Source organism: Panthera tigris, chromosome B4, assembly GCF_018350195.1.
Source record: "Panthera tigris isolate Pti1 chromosome B4, P.tigris_Pti1_mat1.1, whole genome shotgun sequence".
NCBI lineage: Eukaryota > Metazoa > Chordata > Mammalia > Carnivora > Felidae > Panthera > Panthera tigris.
The window spans coordinates 24507395-24528374 of NC_056666.1; the positions used below are offsets into that span (position 1 = coordinate 24507395).

The 20980-nt window shown below is 39.0% G+C and overlaps 1 protein-coding gene and 1 pseudogene across 8 annotated transcripts in view; one reads left to right on the plus strand and one right to left on the minus strand.

The window, feature by feature from the left end:
- ABI1 (abl interactor 1) overlaps positions 1 to 20980 on the minus strand; it is a 126379-nt gene that overhangs the window by 82571 nt on the left and 22828 nt on the right. The window lies entirely within an intron of this gene.
- LOC107179569 lies at positions 20628 to 20726 on the plus strand (annotated as a pseudogene).

Here is a 20980-nt window from a genome sequence, read left to right on the forward strand (position 1 = left end):
ATTTTTTTTCCAAGTCTCTCAGTATGTGTTTGTATGCAAGAATGTAAAATCTGACATTATACCCTTCAGTCCTGCTTTTTCGTTAAATGATGTACTGTGGACATTTCTCCATGGCCTATTCTTCCTGAGCATCTTTTCAAAAAAAAAAAAAAAATGTGCAACTGCTTCATGGTTATGGCAGTAGCCTGTTTGTTGCCTACTTGCCTCATTTTAAATCCTCTAATATTAAGCTGATTTTAATCAGAGCATCAACATATTGAGCCCTGTGAAAAAAACAAATTTGAATCCAATTTCTTCTAAATGATCAAACAAGAGATAGCATCATTTAGTAGTTGTAGGCATTCAGAGGAAAACATGTACAGTTAATTATGAATACCTCCTACTGCTCCCGAGTAATAGTTAATATACATACAAGTAGAAAGAACAATGATAACCCCATATGCCTGCCCTTCAATTTCAGTATCATATTTAGTTTTATAAATTCACATTTTACATGGTTTTATAATGCCCGCAAAAATTTATATCTGAAATACATGAAAAATTAATGTTTACTTATTTTTTAAATGAACTCAGAACTCTTTTCTTAGAAAGAATCTTAAAAATTGGGGAGCCTGGGTGGCTCAGTCAGGTGTCTGACTTAGGCTCGGTCATGATCTCACAGTTCACGGGTTCAAGCCCCACGTCAAGCTATGTGCTAACAGCTCAGAGCCTGGAGCCTGCTTCGAATTCTGTGTCTCCCCCTCTCTCTGCCCCTCCCCTGCTTGCGCTCTGTCTCTCTCTCCCTCTCTCTCAAAAATAAACGTTAAAAAAACAAAATTTAAAGAAAGTATCTTAAAAATTAAGTATCTATTAAATAGACATTTTTAATCATATGAAATAAGCACCAAAACACCAATACTGTCATTTTGTTCTAGCTCTGCCCTTAAATCTGTTTACTTCACACACTAGGCACCACTCATTTATTAATTACATATTTATTTTACAATTTTAATAAAACTAATCATTTTCTTCCAACTCTTCATAGTAACATATTAGCTGTACAATTAAGTTCCAAATACAAACCAGTAAGCTAACGTTCAAAGTGCCATTCTAGGGGCACCTGGGCAACTCAGTTGGTTAAGCATCTCTTAACTTTGGTTCAGGTCATGATCTCCTGGTTCGTGGGTTTGAGCCCTGTATTGGGCTCTACAATGATGGTGCAGAACCTGCTTGGGATTCTCTCTCTCACCTTCTCTCTCTGCCCCTTTCCTGCTGGTTTGTTCTCCCTCTCTCTCTGTCTCAAATTAAATAAACACGTAAAAAAAAATTTTTTTAAGTACCATTCTAGGGGCACCTGGGTGCCTCAGTCAGGTAAGCATCAGACTCTTGATTTTGGCTCTGGTCATTATCTCACAGTTTGTGAGTTCGAGCCCCATGTCAGGCTCTGTCCTGGGAGGTGAGCCTGCTTGGGATTCATTCTCTCTCTCCCTCTCTCTGCCCCTCCCCTGGCTCATGCTCTCAAAATAAATAAACATTTAAAAAAAAAAAAAAGTGCCATTCTGAGGTAGGGCCCTACTTCATTAAAAGATGTACTGTACGGGGGTGCCTAGGTGGCTCAGTCAGTTAAGCATCCCACTTCAGCTCAGGTCATGATCTCACAGTTTGTGAGTTTAAGCTCCATGTCAGGCTCTGTGCTGACAGCTCAGAGTCTGGAGCCTGCTTCAGATTCTGTGTCTCCCTCTATCACTGCCCCTGCCCCGCTTACATTGTCTCTCTCAAAAATGAATAAACATTAAAAAAATTAAAAATAATAATAAATAAATGTTAAATAAAATAAATCTTATATGGAAAACAGAGCCTATATACCTAAGCACATATGCTATAGAATGCTATAAATAACATTTCAAAATAATAATATGACTTGAATTAAAACATTCCCTTTCTCACTTTGAAACCTTCCTGAAAGTCTGCCAAGAGGACTTGAAAATAATTTGCTTTCTCTGAAAAGCAATAATTTCTCTCTGCCCTAACTGCAAGTGGCTTAATGACCTACTTATTAGGTAACAAACAGGGGAGGTCTCATGTGCATCAAAAGTTTTCTGCCATCTTGCTTTTGTGTCTATACCTTTTCTCCCCCCTTTCTAGAAATGTAATCACGTCATTTCTTTTAATAACTTTTCTTTTTCTTTTTTTCTTTTAAAAACTTTTAACTCTCTTCTTTTTTTTTTAATTTTTTTTCATTTATTTATTTTTAAGAGACAGAGAGAGACACAGCACAGGTGGGGGAGGGGCAGAGAGAGAATGAGACATAGAATCTGAAGCAGACTCCAGGCTCTGAGCCGTCAGCGAAGAGCCCGACGTGGGGCTTGAACTCACAAACTGTGAGATCATGACCTGAGCCAAAGTCGGTCGCTCAACCGACTGAGCCACCCAGGTGCCCCAACTCTCTTCTAATCCAAACCTCCCAGAAACTTTTCCAAAGTCTGTATTTTTCCCCACAGAATATTTTAAATGGTTTAAATAAGGTTTTTCCCAATTAGTTAATGGAAGCAATTTCATGACAATCCATTAAAAAATAACCTAAATCTACATAAAAAAATACTCTATTTCAATGATTCCAACAAACCAGATAGTGTTAGATGCACCATTTTTACCTAATGACTGAGAAAAAAAATGCCAATTAAATTGTGTCAGAGTGCTTTCTTTAGAAGAATTATATTTATAGAAAATGCTTTTTCAGATTTATTTAGATGGTCTCTCTTAATCATAAAGAAAGTAATAAAATCTGCTAGAAAATTCATGTTCAAAGTTATCCAAATCCCAAGAACAAAAAAAACCTCTTATCTTTTGTATGATCCAAGATCTAACCAGATTTTACAACTATTGTCATGTCTATTTAGTTTCCTTAAAACTCAAACAACCTTAACCCTTCGACCCTGATCGTTTTTCATGTTAAAGACATAGATATTTTAAAAATCCAGGAGTGCCTGGGTGGCTCAATAGGTTAAGCATCCAACTCTTGACTTTGGCTCAAGTCGTGATCTCACAGCTCATAGGTTTGAGCCCTGCATGCGGCTCCATGCTGACAATGCAGAGCCTGCTCAGGATTCCCTCTCTCCCACTCTCTAAATAAACAAACAAACAAACTTGAAAACAAAAAAATCCAGACCAGGTGTCTTAAGAAAGTCCGACAAACTGGATTTGTCTGATTATTTCCTTATAACTATATTCTGATTAAGCAAAGTGGCAAGAATACTATATAGGTGATGCTGTGAACTTCCCACTGCGGGTAACACAATATATTTTAAGATAAGGCTCTACCATTATTTCCAGAATTTTCTTCCAAGCTGCTGACACTAATTCTGCAAATTTTGATACTAGTGCTATCTTAATCCTACCAGAAGCTGTTGCCCCCCTGCCAAAACTTTCTTAAAGCAAAACCCAGGACTCGACTCTTTCCTCAAATGGTCCTTAATGATTTAACAGGTTTCAATAAACTGGTTAAACCACCAGCAAAAACAACCAAGTTCACACAAGTACAGACAATGACTAGTGCTCTACCAGCTTTTTAACTGTAAAATGCATCCCAATTTCAGAAAAGGTTAAAATGTGGGGGTGAGGAGGAAGTTTCTTAGAATTGATCAAATACAGTATATAAGGAACACTTCTTGGTCTAAGGGCCCTCCAAAAAAAAAAAAAAAACACAAGTATGGTAATACTAATAGGAAAAACTTAAGACGTGAGCTTTATATATCACAAAGTACACAAAACAAAACATCTATTTTGCTGAAGGCCAACCTAAGGTTTGATTGGTTTGAGACCTAAGAAACTTTCCAGTAAATTTTATAATCATTTTGTGGAAAGGATGAGGGGGAAAAAGAGCACATGGACTAAATGTTGGTTCACCACTGACAAACAAACCTCGTAAGCATGGAGTCATGGGGATTAAGGTATGCATATATTCAATACCCAGCTAGCGTTGAAAGGATATAATTTTCTCCAACACAGTTCCCATTCTAACAAAAGTGAAAACTACATAAAACAAACTCTACCAGGTTATGGCAAATATCCAGCAGAAAGAACAAATTGTTTGCCTAACAATTCAGGTTGAAATCTAGCTATTGTAAGCCTTAGCACAGATCCTCCTACCACCTCCCACTGAAGCAACTGCTAAGAGACCTATGAGCTTCCAGCAAAATCTAGAGGAAGTCTCTGTGCCTATCACACAGTTCTGATGGTCAAGGAATGAAAGTTGTGGCACACTCATCTTTAATAGAAGAGGTAATACAATCAACAGCTAGTATACTCTATATAAAATTCAAAATTCAACCCTAATAATATAGAATATATTTTTAGGGGCGCTTGGGTGGCTTAATCATTTGAGAGTTTGACTTCTGATTTTGGCTCAGGTCATGATCTCACAGTTTGTGAGATCGAGCCCGACATGGGGCTCCCCACTGAGCGTAGAACCTGCTTAAGATTCTCTATCCTCCCTCTCTCTCTGCCTCTCTCCCACATGCACTGGTGCACTATCTCCCTCTCCTTCTCTCAAAATAAACAAACTTAGAGGAAAAAAAAAAAAAAGATTGTTTTTAAACCTTCACAAGTTAATTTATATCCCCAGGGCATTTCCAATAACTAAATATTCAGACTCTGAAATTTTAAGTTTTGCCGTAATGACAGCCTAAGTCAGTGACATTTATCCCAGACTAATTCCTATATATACTACAAAACTTGTATTGTAAAAAACAGACTTAATGCAAAACCTGTAAAAACCCAGCTTGCAAAAAAGCAACTACATTTAAAAAAAACTTTTTTTTAACATTTATTTAGTTTTGAGAGACCAAGAGAGAGAGCACAAACGAGGGAAGGACAGAGAGAGAAACACACACAGAATCCGAAGCAGGCTCCAGGCTCTCTGCTGTCAGCACAGAACCCAACATGGGGCTTAACTCACAAGCCGTGAGATCATGACCTGAGCTGAAGTTGGGACACTTAGCCGACTGAGCCACCCAGGCGCCCCTAAAAGAGCAACTACATTTAAACACAGAATTAGTTACACATAATTAGTTTAAGTATTATTGACAGAATATATTTCATACTTAGTCTGAGACACTAGCCTCCTTCCACTAACTCCTTCCATGTTAACTAATTATCTTCTCACATGATCTTCTTTCTTCTTAAAAGAACTGAAATCAGAGGGGAGGTGAGTGGGGGGGATGGGTTAAATAGGTGATGGAGATTAAGGAGTGAATTTGTGATGAGCACCGGGTGTTGTATGAAGTGCTGAATCACTATTTTGTACACCTGAAACTAAGATTACATTGTACGTTAACCAACCAGATTTTTTTTTAATGTTTATTTTTTGAGAGAAAGACAGAGTGCGGAGGTGGGGGAGGAGAAGAGAGAGAGACACAGAATCAGAAGCAGGCCCCAGGCCCCGAGCTGTCAGCAAAGAGCCCAACACGAGGCTTTAACTCACAAACCGTGAGATCACGACCTGAGCCAAAGTCGAATGCTTAACTGACTGAGCCACTCAGGCACCTCTGGAATTGTTTTCAATGTTTATTAATTTTGAGAGAGAGACAGCAAGGGTGCATGGGGGAGGGGCAGAGAGAGAGGAGAGAGAGAATCCCAAGCAAAATCCCATCCAACTGCTAACTGGAATTTAAATAAAATTTACATTTAAATAAAAACTTAAAAAAAAAAGAAACTCAAAGAGCCATCATGATCAAGAGTGTAGGCTGGGCAAGTACTTTCACATACTGCTAGAGGGTGCAATTAGACAAGTATAACATTTCTCTAAAATGCATATATTCTTGGGGCGCCTAGGTGGCTCAAGACTCTTGATCTCAACTCAGGCCTTAATCTCGGGGTTGTGAGTTCAAGCCCTACGTTGGGGTCCTCACTGGGCGTGAAGCCTAATTTAAAAATAAAATAAAAATATAAATAAAATGCATATATTCTTCACTTCCAGAAATTTACCCAAAAGAAATAAAAGGTCAAGTGCCAATGAGACTCCTGTGTGGCTTAGTGAACTGTTTGACTTCAGCTCAGGTCATGATCTCACAGTTCATGGGTTCAGGCCCCACACTGAGGTCTCTGCTGCCCACTTTGGATCCCCTGTCTCCCTCTCTCTGCCCTTCCCCCACTCGTGCTCTGTCTCTCAAAAATAAACATAAAAGAAATTTAAAACAAGGTCAAGTGCCAAAACAAAAAACCATATGTTCAAGGATGTCCACACCACCTTTGTTTATAACAGTGAAAAAAGAAAAAATAGAAATAATCTAAATGCCCAATGACAAGTGATAAAAAAAAAATTCATATACTAGAATGCCATGTAGTCAATAAATGTGATAGATGCTTACCAACAAGTAGTGTGTATTAAGACAGGATTCAAATTGGGAAGCAGGGCCACTAAGACTTAGAGAATAAGAAATTAATTACAGGGGTGCCTTGGGTGGCTCAGTTGGGTACGCATACAACTCTTGATTTCAGCTTGGGTCAAGATCTCACAAGTTCATGCTGTTCAGGATGGAGCTGGCTTGGGATTCTCTCTTTTCCCCTCCCCTGCTTGTGCGCTCTCACGCACGTGCTCGCTCGCTCTCTCTCTCTCTCAAAATAAATAAATAAACTTAAAAAAAGAAATTAATTATAGAATTTTATGTTATACAATTTATAGGGATAGTTGGGGAGGCTGAGATAGTCCACAAGGCAAGTGGGAGGATCAGAGAGTCATCAATTTGAGAAGCCAACCACACCCAGCTGCAGAAATGGGACTGCAAAAGAAATGCTCCTGGGGAGATCTGGGAACCTATGCTTCTGTAGGTCTCGTATCGGGTGAGGGGCCTGAAGCCACTGTTGACCAAACTGTCAGTAACCAGGAAAAAGAGCTAGATGCGGAACAAAGGAGACCAAGGTCAAGCTGGAACCCACCAACACCTCTGTGCCTCTTAAATACATCTAACCAGAGAAACCTTTAGAAGTTAATGAATGCTGTTTACATAAATTCTCTTCTGGCCAATTCTAACCCACAACCATACAGGGAAGGAATCATACTATAGAACCAGCTTAAGTAAACTGACATAGCACAAACCACCACAGTACCCTCTATCAATATGGTATGTGTACCAACCTCTTTCACTGTATTTAAATCCTAAATAAAGACAATAGCAAAAACATGCTTCAGTCTAACATAATACAACCATCCGCATACAACCAAAAAGATGCTATCTTCCTAAAAGAGAATACAAAGTCTACTTTCTCTTTGAGTAATGTTGATTCCTTTTGTAACTGGCTTCGTCGTATTTCCCCTTTGATATCTTATAACTTAAATACTCAAATACTAGGTTAACCACTTAACCTAGTATTTAACTTAGCATTAACTAAGAACCTAGTATTAACTTAGTATTTAACTTCGCATTAAGTAAGTATAACCTAGTATTAACTTAGGCTAACACACCTTAAGTTAAATACAGGAGAACTGGGGAGAGAGGAGAAAAAGAATTGACTATATATACACAAATATTAAGGTATAGATAGAACAAATATTCATAAATACTAGAGTTTTCATTCTATAACTGATCATGAGGTCATAGCTGGCATTTATAATTTTCTTCTACTGTCTACTACATATTCCATTTATCCTCAGCAATCATCTCATCTGGTTGTTGCTCCTTGGCTGGTGACTCAAACCATTGCCATTAACAGCCCTGCCTGTATTCAATTGCTTTCATATTCTGTTAACTTTTATCATAGGTCATGGAAGTACTAAGGCACTCCAGATGATCTACTGCATTCCTCACATAGTCCTCTTCACCCTCACTGTGTAGCAGCAACTCAATTTCCACTTGGGAGTCAGGCTCAATCACCCTAACCAATCCAGTAATCTTTTGCTTTGCCTATCAATTCACTGGCATGAAAAAGCTGAAGTGGCCAGGTGTTCAACTTCTAGTTCAACAGGACCAATACTGCTTTTCCCAGTAAAAGCATTCCTCTCTTTGGGAATAAGAACTCTAAACTAGTATACCCCAGAGTTCTGAGAAAGGAAGCAAAAATTTTGCTAGGGATGTAATAGTGAAAGGACTTCATTCACTTTTTGTCAACCTCTTGATTCTCTAACTATGAACTCTGGCTACCAAAGAAATACCACCACACACTGGTGGCTGATTCAGAGACTGGAACCACATCTTAGAAAACATTACCCCAGAACTGCAAAGAACTGCCACCAGCTGGTGAAGTGAGTTTTCAAAGAACACTGCACTGTTGTATCAATTCAGCTGTTTCAAGGTAGTGGAGAACATGGTAAGATCATAAATCCATGAGCATGAGCCCAATGCCACATTTCACCTGCTATAAAATGAGTTGACTGGTCAAAAGTAAGTGATAAGAAATACCAGAGGAATGATGCTATCTCAGGGATTCAGTGTCAGCTCTCTCCAACTGGCAAGCTAGTCATTCAGCAGCAGTGGCAGCCAGGTTGGTCCTGGTGAATGGAAGTCCATATTGCTAAGCATATACACAACCTCCAGCCTGCCACCCTGACATCATTTTCATGAGCCCACTGAGCAAGGATAAAGGTGGCTGGGGAAAGAGACTAGAATCCAGAGGTTACACCTGGTCCACTTGATTACAGAGACCCTTCTCTGTTGAGGTTACTCTTTGATGGGCATTCACAATGAACACAAATATTACCTGATACCCACTGAGAAGCACATCTATATACCTATTCCGCATACTTCCAATTATGTTCTTTCCAGGTCCATAATGAATAAGCCCAACAACTGCTACTGCCATGAGTCAGAGTGGATCTACATCTCTAACCATCTCTTTCCAAGCAAAAAGTTCCATTGCATTGCTCAAAGTTCCATTCATCAGGAGAATTTCCCTTCACCACTCCCCTTCTGGGTCACCCCTGAGTGTGGCTACAGTGTCATAAATATCCATCTTCAGGTGGTACCAGCATATGATGTAAAACCATCTGCAAATTCAGCTCAAGATTTTTCTTCTTCAGAACAGAAGGCCTCTGGAAATGGATGGTGCAGCACAGTGGGAACAGCTGGGTGGTGGAGGTAAACAGGTCAACGGTGCCTGGGACTCCCTCACAGACCTGCTTCACGTCTTCCTTCAGGTGGGGAGCCTGACACGACAGTGGCTGTATGTACCGACTCCGTGTCCAACTTCTAAATGCCAACCAGACTGTCCTACATAAATTCTCTGCTATGACTGTTCCCATCCAGCAGTGGAACAACAATGTCTGCTTTCAGGTCACCCACATGTTCTCTAACATCAAGATGGGCATCCACTTTGTGTCCTTCGAACACTGGGGCCAGGACACGCAGTTCTGGGCTGGTCACTATGGAGCTCACGTGACCAACTCCAGTATGGTTGTGCAGGCCCACTGGTCTCAGTCAAGGGCTATCCTTGCAACAACCTGACTGATGCCTTCCAGGACCTGGGACTATTGGCAAGGACTTCTCATTAACCAAGGGCATGTACATCCTGACATCCTGGATACTCCAGAATCCATTTGAGGGTCCTGCTGGGCCCCCTCTTCAGGTTCTGCAAACTACTAGATCGACCATCAGATCTACCTACTGCTGTTGTAGGGCATCAGATCTACCTACTGCTGTTGGTAGGGCAGTCCTTCAGATCTACCCACTGCTGTTGTAGGGCAGTCCTTCCCCTGTTGGGGCAGGGGGGATGACACAGGTGAGCACCCAGGAATGCTGGTCCTGGAGAGGGCTCTTCACCTTCACCCCAGAGGTCCTCTGATTCAACCGCAGTCCCCCTCTACCCTTGTCTCCTCTTGTTTCTGCTTCAGGGGTTTTATTGGTCCCTTTTGGGAACTCCCCTCCCTTCATCTCTGAAGTAGAATCTTGTCCTTATAGCTGGGAAAATTCCAGCCACCTTGGGTGGCACACTTAACCTCCTAAAGCTTCACGGCTGGGACCAGATCTCGCAATTGAAAGTCAACTAGTTCAAAAAATGTTTGGAGATCCTCAAGGACCCCTGTGATTGTGTGGTGTATAAAATTATTTTTTACTTTGAGGGGCGCCTGGGTGACTCAGTCAGTTAAGCATCCAACTTTGGCTCAGGTCATGATCTCACGGTTTGTGAGTTCGAGCCCCACGTCGGGCTCCATGCTGATAGTTCAGAGCCTGGAGCCTGTTCTCCCCTCTCTCTGTCCCTCCATGCTCATGCTCTGTCTCTCTCTGTCTCTCAATAATAAATAAACGTTAAAAAAAATTTTTTTAATTATATTTTACTTTGAAATGTTTCATGAACATTGGGAGAATAATATATCAGCAACAGCTATCTGCCAGTCATATGTAATAAATTTATTATTTTGCAAAAAAAAAAAAAAAAAAAGATTTTTCTTCTTCAATCAACTGAAACTCCTCCTGAGACCACAGGTACAGGTTAAGAGTGAAGAAGCAAAGATGCTGGGGTATGAACCACAAGAAAAGGTGTATATTTGGTAAAAAGCTAGTAACAAATAATTATGTACCTGTTTTTTTTTTTAAAGAAATGTGTATATTTATACACACTCAACAATATACCAATATATTAATATATCAATATGTTAGTAGTTATCCTTCAGTAAGGAGATATGGGTGATTTTTAATATTCTTTGTATTTTTTTCTGTATCCAATTTTTTCAATGATCATTACTTCAATAATCAGAAAGAAATTATTATTTTTACTTAGAGAATTTTTCTTATATAATCTTAATGGGAAAAAAACCAGAATATGTATCTGTGTATATAGTGTGACCTAATTTTGTTTGGTATAATTAAATATACAAACTAACCCACCAGATATTGAGAGGGGATACATCATCATGTTAACAGTTAGATTATAAACGATTTGTGCTTTCATCTTTATTCTTTTGTGGAATTTCCAAATGTTCTATAATAGCCATGTAACATTTTTACTGCAACCAGCTTGCAAACAGCAGGAAACTAAAACTAATGCTAATAATACCTCACTACCACCCCACCAAATAGGAGAACAGAAAGAACTTGAATCCTTGATACTACTAAGTTAAAGAATTAACCAACCCTGGGACAATCCTACCTTGGAATTTCTTGTGATATAAAATAATAAATATTCCACATTGTTTAAGCCTGAGTTGTTCATTACCTACAGCCAAATGCATCCTTAAAGATTAAATTTTTATATGGGAGAGGGGCAGAGTAAGTTCCCAAAACAGGTTTTGGTTAAACTTGAAAGTAACAACTTTAATACTCCTAGTCATATAGACAAAAAATCTATTAGGGTAACTCCCAAATTACCAAAGCCATTTTCTAAACTAGTCCACTAATTTATGGCTGATTGTGTTACTCATTAAATGTTATCTGAGAAATCAGTCTAGCTTGCCCTTCCCACAAGGCAATCATATTTTAATATGTATCAGTCTGCTCAGGCTGCCATAACAAAATGTTGAATGGCTTCAACAACAGAAATTTATTTTCTTACAGCTCTAGAGGCTAGAAAATCCAAGATCAGCCTTCTGTTTCTGGTGAGAGCATTCTTCCTGGCTTACAGAGGACCAATTTTTCATTATGTCCTCACATGGTGGAAAGAGACTGATCTCTGGTGTCTCTTCCTCTTTTAAAAGGAACCCAGTTCAGGGGCGCCTGGGTGGCTCAGTCGGTTAAGCGGTCGACTTCAGCTCAGGTCATGATCTCACGGTTTGTGAGTTTGAGCCCCGTGTCAGGCTCTGTGCTGACAGCTCAGAGCCTGGAGCCTGCTTCAGATTCTGTGTCTCCCTCTCTCTGACCCTCCCCCGTTCATGCTCTGTCTCTGTCTCAAAAATAAATAAACGTTAAAAAAAAATTTTTTTTTAATAAAAATAAAAATAAAAGGAACCCAGTTCTATCAGAGCTACACCCTATGATCTCATTTAATCCTAATCACCTCCTTGAAGGCCCTATCTCCAATACAGTCACAAGCGGGGTGAGGGTTGGGGCTTCAACATATAAATTTGGGGTAAGGGCCCATAATCCAATTCCTCAAATATCAGAAAACAGAGCTAACTTACAAATACCCAAAATAGACTTTTTTTAAGTTTATTTATTTTGAGAGAAAGAAGGGGAGAGCACGTGCAAAAGCTGGAGAGAGGCAGAGAGAGAAGGGGGAGAGAGAGAATCCCAAGCAGGCTCCACACTATCAGCACAGAGCCGGACACTGGGCACAAACCCATGAACTGTGAGATCATAACCTGAGCCAAAATCATGAGTTGGACACTTAACCAAATGAGCCACCCCAGGAGCTCCCAACATATACTCTTGATAATAATACTATTAGCAGCTATATATTTATGCTCCAAAGCATTTTCACACAATCAACTAAGCAGACTCCCTGGTTTCAAAGACAAGGACACTATATAAAGCTCAGAGATATTAATTTGTCCAAAGATCCTCTAACTAGTAAATGGAGGAGCTAGGACTAGAACCCAGGTCTGCATCTTAGTCCAATGGTCTTTACACATCTCTCACTCTTCTCATATGTACTTAAGGGACTGAAATTTTATTTAGCCTAATGTTCGGAACAAGCGAAGCAGCTTGAGGGTCAGAAAGAAGGGCAAAGAGCAAAAGACAGAGTTCAAAGCAGAATGTAACAAGCAACAAGAACATTAGCTTGGAAGTGAGCAAGCTTCAGTATTCATACTCAAATAAATGTGACTCTGTTAGGAAATTACTTAAGGACTATAATGCAGGCCCAATGGGGAAATAAACCACAAGACTAGAAAAAACCTACAGGCCCTTGAGGAATTTGGAATTCATCCTGAGGCTAAGGGATCCACTGAAGGATTTTCAAGAAGAAAAGGCATGAACTAGTTTTTGGTTTTAGAAAGAGCACTTCAGCTGCAGTTTTATAAAGCAGATTGGGAAAATGAAGAGAAGACAAGAATCGAGACCGGAATTCTATTGTATTAATACTCTGTACCACATGCAAGAAAGGAATTTTTATGTTAAATATCCCACTTACAGTAACTTACAATGAGGAAAAAGAAACTTAGTGATGTTAAGTAATCTGCCCAAAGTACCACTGCTAGGAAGGAACAGAACCACTATATCTCCAAAAGTCATGGTCTTCCACTATACCATCTGCCTCCCAGTCTATAATTCTGTAATTCTAACAGTGAATAAAATACAATTCTAATGTGTCAGAGTGAAACTACTAACGTAGTTCCTCTAAGATAAACCACTCCAAGTCATCATTAACTAATTTATATACCAAATGAATTCTAATTAACTGAAAGAGAATACAGTGAGAAAGTTGACTTTCTTAGGGTAGCTGAGAATGTTTTTGATCTACAAAACAATGCTGTGTATAGAGGTTCTATAAATGAGAGAAACAAAAATTAAACATTTTACACTTTTCTAAGTTATTCCTCACTGGGCTAAAGGAACAAATTCACATCTTCAATTCATACTCAAATGTGACTCTGTTAGGAAATTACTTCAGGACTATAATGCATCGTTTTGCCAACTACTAGGTAAGGTGGTAGTTAATACTGTCACAATCAGTACCACCCTTAATTAACTGACTCGTACTTAACAAAGTACTTCTGCTTTAAAAAAAAAAAAAAAAAAAACAAAAACAAGGTTCTATAAATACCAACAAAAGTACCTTGTCCTACCATTGACTCTGCCTATTTGCTCACTTGTACCAGCTTACAATAGTCTCACAGAATCAGTCTTGCCCGTCTCCATCCTAGTGATTCATTAACCACATTTTCCAAACCAAAAATCAGGACCAGTATGACACTATCTAACAACCTATATTTACTGGGATTTCTTAATCTGTAATATAAAAGTATGAGATCTATACAAGTATAAGAATCAATTAATAAATCTTTACTGAAATCAACTAAATTTTCTAAGTTACAGCCATGCCAAAAAAAAACAGATGTAGAATCATTCATGTAGCTATTCCAAAAAATCTGAGATATGAACAGAGGGATGTTCTATTCAACATTATAAAATAGAAAAAGGCCATTATAAAATAGAAAAAGACAAAAGAGGAAGAAATACTTTATTAATAAATTACCACATGCTGAATCCAAACCAAATAATTTAACCAATTAGAACTCTAAATGCCAATTAAGAGGATACAATAGCATTAAAAGGAAAGCTACGTAACAAAATATGTTCAAGATCTAATATGGAGAAAACTATAAAACTCTGATGTAAAAAATCAAAGAACTAAAAAATGGAGATATTTCATGATCACGAAGAAGGAGACTCAGTATTGCCAAGATGTCATTTATTCCCAACTTGACCTATTCAATGCAATACCAATCAAAATCTTAGCAAGTTATTTTGTGACTACTGACAGATTCTAAAGTTTACATGGAAAGGTGATATCAGCAAGACAGCCAAAAAAGATATCCCCCAACATATCCACCTTCAGTCACAACAATCTAGCATCCATCTACAAACAAAAGTGCCTTTGTGGGAGCTATGAGATCCAGAGAAGAGACTGTAAAACCCTAGTGCAGTCCAAGAGTGAGGAGAGCTGTTCTAAGAAGACAGGCCAGCACCCAGGCAGCTGACTTGAATGTCTTGGCTACAGACTCAGAAGCAGCTCCTTAACAGAGGAGTGACTTAGTTACAGCCCCATCTGGCTCTGGTTCAGACACTAGCGCCATATGCCAAGAGACCTGGAAGGACCCTCACCCACCCAGGCATCAGGTAACAGACATACAGACAAATGGTCCTGGATGTGGACCCTAAAGTGGCCGATGCCAGCTCCAGCTTCTCAGAACTGCAGTCTATGAGCCCTTGAAGAGCACGAATTTAGACAATCGCTCACAGATGAGAGAACCTTTGTGGAAGTCCAAGAGTCCATTAGAAAAGATCCTGTACACCACTGGGGAAAAAAAAAAAAAAAAAAATCTGAGAGAAGAGGAACAGTTTGACTTTACCCATGTTACCCTTTCTCCAAGACAGTTCCAGCACAGCTCAGTGCCAAGAGAGCCCTTCTCAGGCAATGATTTCTCCTCTAAAGTCAACTTGAGAGTGTATAAGCGAGTACCTGACTTCCCCAGATGTGTGACACTGCCAAAGAAGCCCATTTCTTTCTTGCCCCACCCAGAAAACTAAGCCATGAGCTGCATAACTAGGGGGGTAGTGGGCAGCTAGCAGACCAGCAGCCAGATCTCAGAACAGAAGGCCCAACCTTGAGCTGCTGGGGACACACTGCCAAACTAGCCCACAGGCATCACTGGTGCCCCACATGCCTGACCCACACACACCCCCACCTCATAACTGGCTCTCTGTCAGCATACCTAACAATGGTGAAAGTGAGCTTTTCCAGAAGGCTGGTGAGCACACACAGAAAGTCAGCCCAAATCACCAGGCCTGCAATACATCATTAACATGAGCATGTAAGCACCACCTATGGGAAAGCCAAGTAGGCCTTCAGTACCTAGCATGGCACTTTGTAGAATCAAAAACGAACACAGAAGCTTAAGAATTCTGCCACAAAGAGAGGCAAATTTAGAGCAGGCATAGCCACAGCAGATTGGTAAAGGTCTCAGAATTCCTAGCAGAGCTGACAGAAGACAGTTCTGTCCTGAAGTCAATCAGTAAAAACAAGAGGGGGTGACTGCTATTTGAAATGTGAAGACAACACAAGAATTCAAGGAACATGAAAATTCAAGGAAAAGATACCATCAAAGGCTCACAATAATTTTCCAGTAAACAACCCCCAAGATATTAAGTTCTATGATTTACCAGATAAAGAATTCAAAATAGGGACACCTGGGTGACTCAGTCAGTTAAGCTTCCGACTGTTCAGCTCAGATCATGATCTTGCAGTTCGTGGGTTCGAGCCCCATGATGGGCTCTGTACTGATAGTGAGGAGCCTGCTTGGGATTCTCTCTCTCTCCCTTCCTCAATGCACCACCCCCAACTCATGCTCACTCTCTTTCTCTCTCAAGGTAAAGAAATAAACTTTAAAAAAAAAAAAAAGAAAAGAATTCAAAATAGCTGTTCCAGGAAGTTCAATGAGCTACAACAAAGATAATTTAACAAAATCAGCAAAAATATACAAACAAAATGAGAAGTTTAGCGGAGACAAATCAAAACAAAGAAACAGAAATTCCAAAGCTAAAGAATACAATGAATAAAATAGAAAATGCAGTGGAAACAATCAACAGAAACATGGATCAATCAGAAGAAAGAATCTGTGAAGTAGAAAACAGGAATCCAGTCACTGGAGAACAGAGAAAAAGCCAATGTAACTCTAGGATAGCATAAAAAGAAACAATTTGTGACTACTGTAGTTCTACAAGAAGAGATGTCCTAAATTAGGAAAGCAGAAAACTTTTTTTTTTTTTTTAAATTTTGAGAGAGAGCATGTGTGAGCAGAGGAGAGGGGCTGAAGGAGATAATCTTTTTTTTAATCTTTTTTTTTTAATTTACTTATTTATTTTGAGAGAGAGAGCACATGCAGGTAGGAAAGGAGCAGTGAGAGGCAGGAGAGAGAATTTCAAGCAGGCTCTGCACTGTCAGCACACAGCCAAATGTGGGGGTTGAACTCACAAACCATGAGATCATGAACTGAGCTAAAATCAAGAGTCGGCCCTGTGGGGCACCTGGGTGGCTCAGGTGGTTAAGCGTCAGGCCTCAGCTCAGGTCATGATTTCAAGCCTCCTCCCCACCCTCACCAGGCTCCGTGCTGATAGCTCAGAGCCTGGAGCCTGCTTCGGATTCTGTCTCTCTGTCTGTTTTACCACTCCCCTGCTTATGTTCGCGCGCTCTCTCTCTCTCTCTCTCTCAAAAATAAATAAACATTAAAAAAAATTTTTAATACATATATATATATATATATATATATATATATATATATGGAACTCCTACAACTCAACAGCAAGCAAGCATGCAAGCAAATAAATGAATAAATAACAGAGAGGACCTGAAGAGCTTCCCAAAGAAGACATACAAATGGCCAACAGGTACATGAAAAGATGCTCAACATCACTAATCACCAGAAAAATGCAAGTCAGGGGTGCCTGGCTACCTCAGTCAGAAGAGCATGAGACTTGATCTCAGAGTCTGTTTGTGACATTTTATTGGTCATGAGTTCAAGTCCCACACCAGGCATAGAGCTTGCTTAAAACAAAATTTTCTTTAAAAAAAAAAAAAAGAACAAAAAAGGCAGGGAATACCTTAAGAAATAAAAATGCAAATCAAAACTATAATGAGATATCACTTCACATCTGTCAGGATGGCTATCATCAAAAAGAAAAGACATAACAAGTGTTGGTGAGGATGTGGAGGAAAGGGAAACCTTGTGCTTAGTGGGTGGGATGTAAACTGGTGCAGTCACATGGAAGACAGTAAGGAGTTTCCTGAAAAAAATAAAAACAGAACTACTATATGATCCAGAAACCCCATTTTTAGATACATTTCCAAAGGAAATGAAACCAGGATCTTGAAGAGATACTTGCACTCCTATATTCACTGCAGTATTATTCCTAATAGCCAAGGTATAGAAACAAACTAAAGTGTCCATCTACAGATGAATAAAGATGTAGCACATACACAAACACCCACAGAGAAATATTTTCAGCCATGAAAAATAGGAAATCCTGCCATTTGTGACAAAGTAGAATCAAAAAAAGCCAAACTCAAAGAAACAGAGAGTTTATGGCAGTTGCCAAGGGTGGTGATGGGAGAAATGGGGAGATGCTGATGAAGGGTACAAACTTCCAGTTATGAGATGAGTAAGTCCTGGGAATCTAAGGTACAGCATGGTAACAACAGTGATTTAACAATACTGTACCATATACCTGAAAAGTTGCTGAGAGTAGATCATAAAGGCTCTTACCACAAAACAAAGTAGTAAATATGTGAGATGATGGAGGTGTTAACTAACCCTATTACGGTAATCACTTTGTAATGTATACTTGTATCAACTCCCCATGTTGTACACCTCAAATTTACACAATGTTGCATGTCACTTATATCTCAATGAACCTGGAAAATTTTTAATAAATTTTAGATGGAGAGACAAAAGACTCAGAATAGTCAACACATAATTTTGAGAACAAAATTGAAGAACTGATGCTATCCAACTTCAAGACTTACTATAAAGCTACAGTAGTCAAAACAGTATGACACTGGCAGAACAAAAATACAGATCAAAAGAACAAAACAGAGTCCATAAATAGGCCCATATAATTAGTCAATTGATCTTTGATAAGGGAGCAAAGACAATACAACGAAGCAAGAAAATCTTTTCAAAAAATGGTACTGGAACAGATGGACATCCATGCACAAAAAAATGAATCTAAACAAAGACCTGATACCCTTCACAACAATTTATCACACTCCTGGATCGCCTGAGTGGTTCAGCAGGTTAAGCCTCCGACTTCAGCTTGGGTCACAATCTCACAGTTTGTGGGTTCAAGCCCCACGCAGGACTCTGTGCTAACAGCGTGAGCCCACTTTGGATTCTCTGTAACTCCCCCCACCCCTCTCCCACTCATGTGCTCTCTCTCAAAAATTAATAAACTTAAAAATAAATGTATCACAGTCCTACTTAAATGTAAAATCCAAAACTGTAAAAATTCCTAGAAGATAACAGAGAAGAAAATCTAAATGACCCTGGGTTTGGAAATGACTTTTTTTTTTTTCAAGTTTTACTTATTTATTTTGAGAAAAGAGAGGGGAGTGGGAGAGAGGCAAAGAACAAATCCCAAGCAGGCTCCGTGCTGTGCTGTGAGTGCAAAGCCCCAAGCAGGGCCTGATCTCACAAACCATGAGATCATGACCTGAGCTGAAACCAAGAGTCAGATGCTTAACTGACTGAGCCACCCAGGTGTCCAACAGCAATGACTTTTTAGATACAACATTAAAGACATAATCTCTAAAAGAATTAACAAGCTAGACTTCATTAAAATTAAAAATTTCTTAAAAATTAAATTAAATATTTCTGCCCACAAGACACTGTCAAGACAAGACACAGAATGGAAGAAAATACTTGCAAAACATACTTGATAACAATTATTATCCACAGAGTACAAAGAACTCTTAAAATTCAACAATAAGAAAACAAACAATCCAATTAAAAATGGGCTAAAGACCTTACCACCATCATCAAAGAAGACACACAGAAAATAAGCCTATGAAAATATGTTCCACATCACATCTCACGGGGAATGCAAATTAAAACAAGCTATGACTAAATATTAGAATGGCCAAAATCCAGAACACTGACAACATCGAATACTGATAAAGATATGGAGCAACTTGAAATTTCATTCATCAATGGTGGGAATGCAAAATGGTACAGCCACTTTCGAACTGAAAACTTATGTACACATAAAAACCTGCACAAAAATGTTTATAGCAACTTTTACTCATAACTTCCAAAACTTGGAAGCAACCAAGACGTCCTTCAGTGGGTGAATGGATAAGTAAAGCAGTACATTCAAACAACGCAATATTATTCAGAGCTAAAAACAAATGAGCTATCAAGATAGGAAAGGACATGGAGACACTTTAAACGCATATTACTGTGTGAAAGAAGCCAATCTGAAGAGGCTATATACCGTATGATTCTAACCACTATATGATCTTCTTGAAAAAGCAGACCTATGGTGACAGTAAAAAGGATCACTGACTGCCTGGGGTTAGAATAGAGCATGAATAGGTGAAGCACAGAGGATTTTTAAGGCAATGGAACTACTGTGTATGATGCTATAATGGTGGACAGCTGTCATCATGTTATTTGTCAAAACCTAGAGAAAGTACAACACCAAGAGTTAACCCTAAACTATGGAAACTAGTAAATTACAGACTCTGGGTGATAATGATGAATCAATGCAGTTTCATCAACTGTAACAAACAAACCATCCTGGTGAGGGATGTTGATAATGCGGGAGGTTATGCATGTGTAGGGGTAGAAAGCATATGGGAAATCTCTGTACCTTCCACTCAGTTTTGCTGTGAACTTAAAACTACTCTAAAGAAGTTTATTTAAAAAAGAAATAAAGAAATCCATTTCTGTCAGTATGTTACTTCAAACAGTTTTGGTCCATCAGCAGTATAGCACAGCAACTAAAGTTCAGGCTGTAGAAGAGACCTCTATAAACTATGACCCTCAGGCTAAATACTTGCTCCTGGGGGCGCCTGGGTGGCTCAGTCAATTAAGTGTCCAACTTTTGGTTTCGGCTCAGGTCATGATCTCATAGTTTGTGAGTTTGAGCTCCGCGTCAGGCTACGTGCTGACAGTGTGGAGCCTACTTGGGATTCTCTCTCTCCCTTTCTGTCCCTCCCCTGCTCACTCTCTCTCTCAAAATAAATAAATTTTAAAAAAATTTTTTTAATAAATAGATACTTGCTCCTGTTTTTGCAAAGTTTTATTAGAACACAGTCATATCTATTAATTTACATATCTATGGCTTTCTTACTACAAAGGCAAAGTTGAATAGTTATGACAGATAATACAGCCTGCAATGCCTAAAATAATTACTATCCTGCCCTTTGCTGAAAACATCCTGCTCTAGAATGAGTGATTCTCAACCCCAGGAGGATAGCAACACCTCCTGATGAGTTTTTTTTTAATCCTGAGGCCTGAACTTGATCATCCTCATTTCCCCCCTTAAAAGATTATAATTTCATGCTTGCTTCAGCAGCACATATACTAAAATCAGAACGATACAGAGATTAGCATGGCCCTGAACAAGGATGACACACAAATTCGTGAAGCATTTCATATTTTTTTAAGAAAACATTCATGTAGGTTGTTTAAAAATAAAATGCATTTAAACTAAAAAAAAAAAAAAAAGATTATAATTTCATTGGTCTGGGGAAAAGTCATTAGCTATTATTGTATCAATACAAAAAATGTGTATAAAACAGCAAAATACACAGAAAAAAGTCAGGATATCCACTAATATAAAGGAAGGACATTAATACACAGATCACAGAGACCACACAGTACTAATTAATAAATTGGAACCATAGTTTGGCTTTG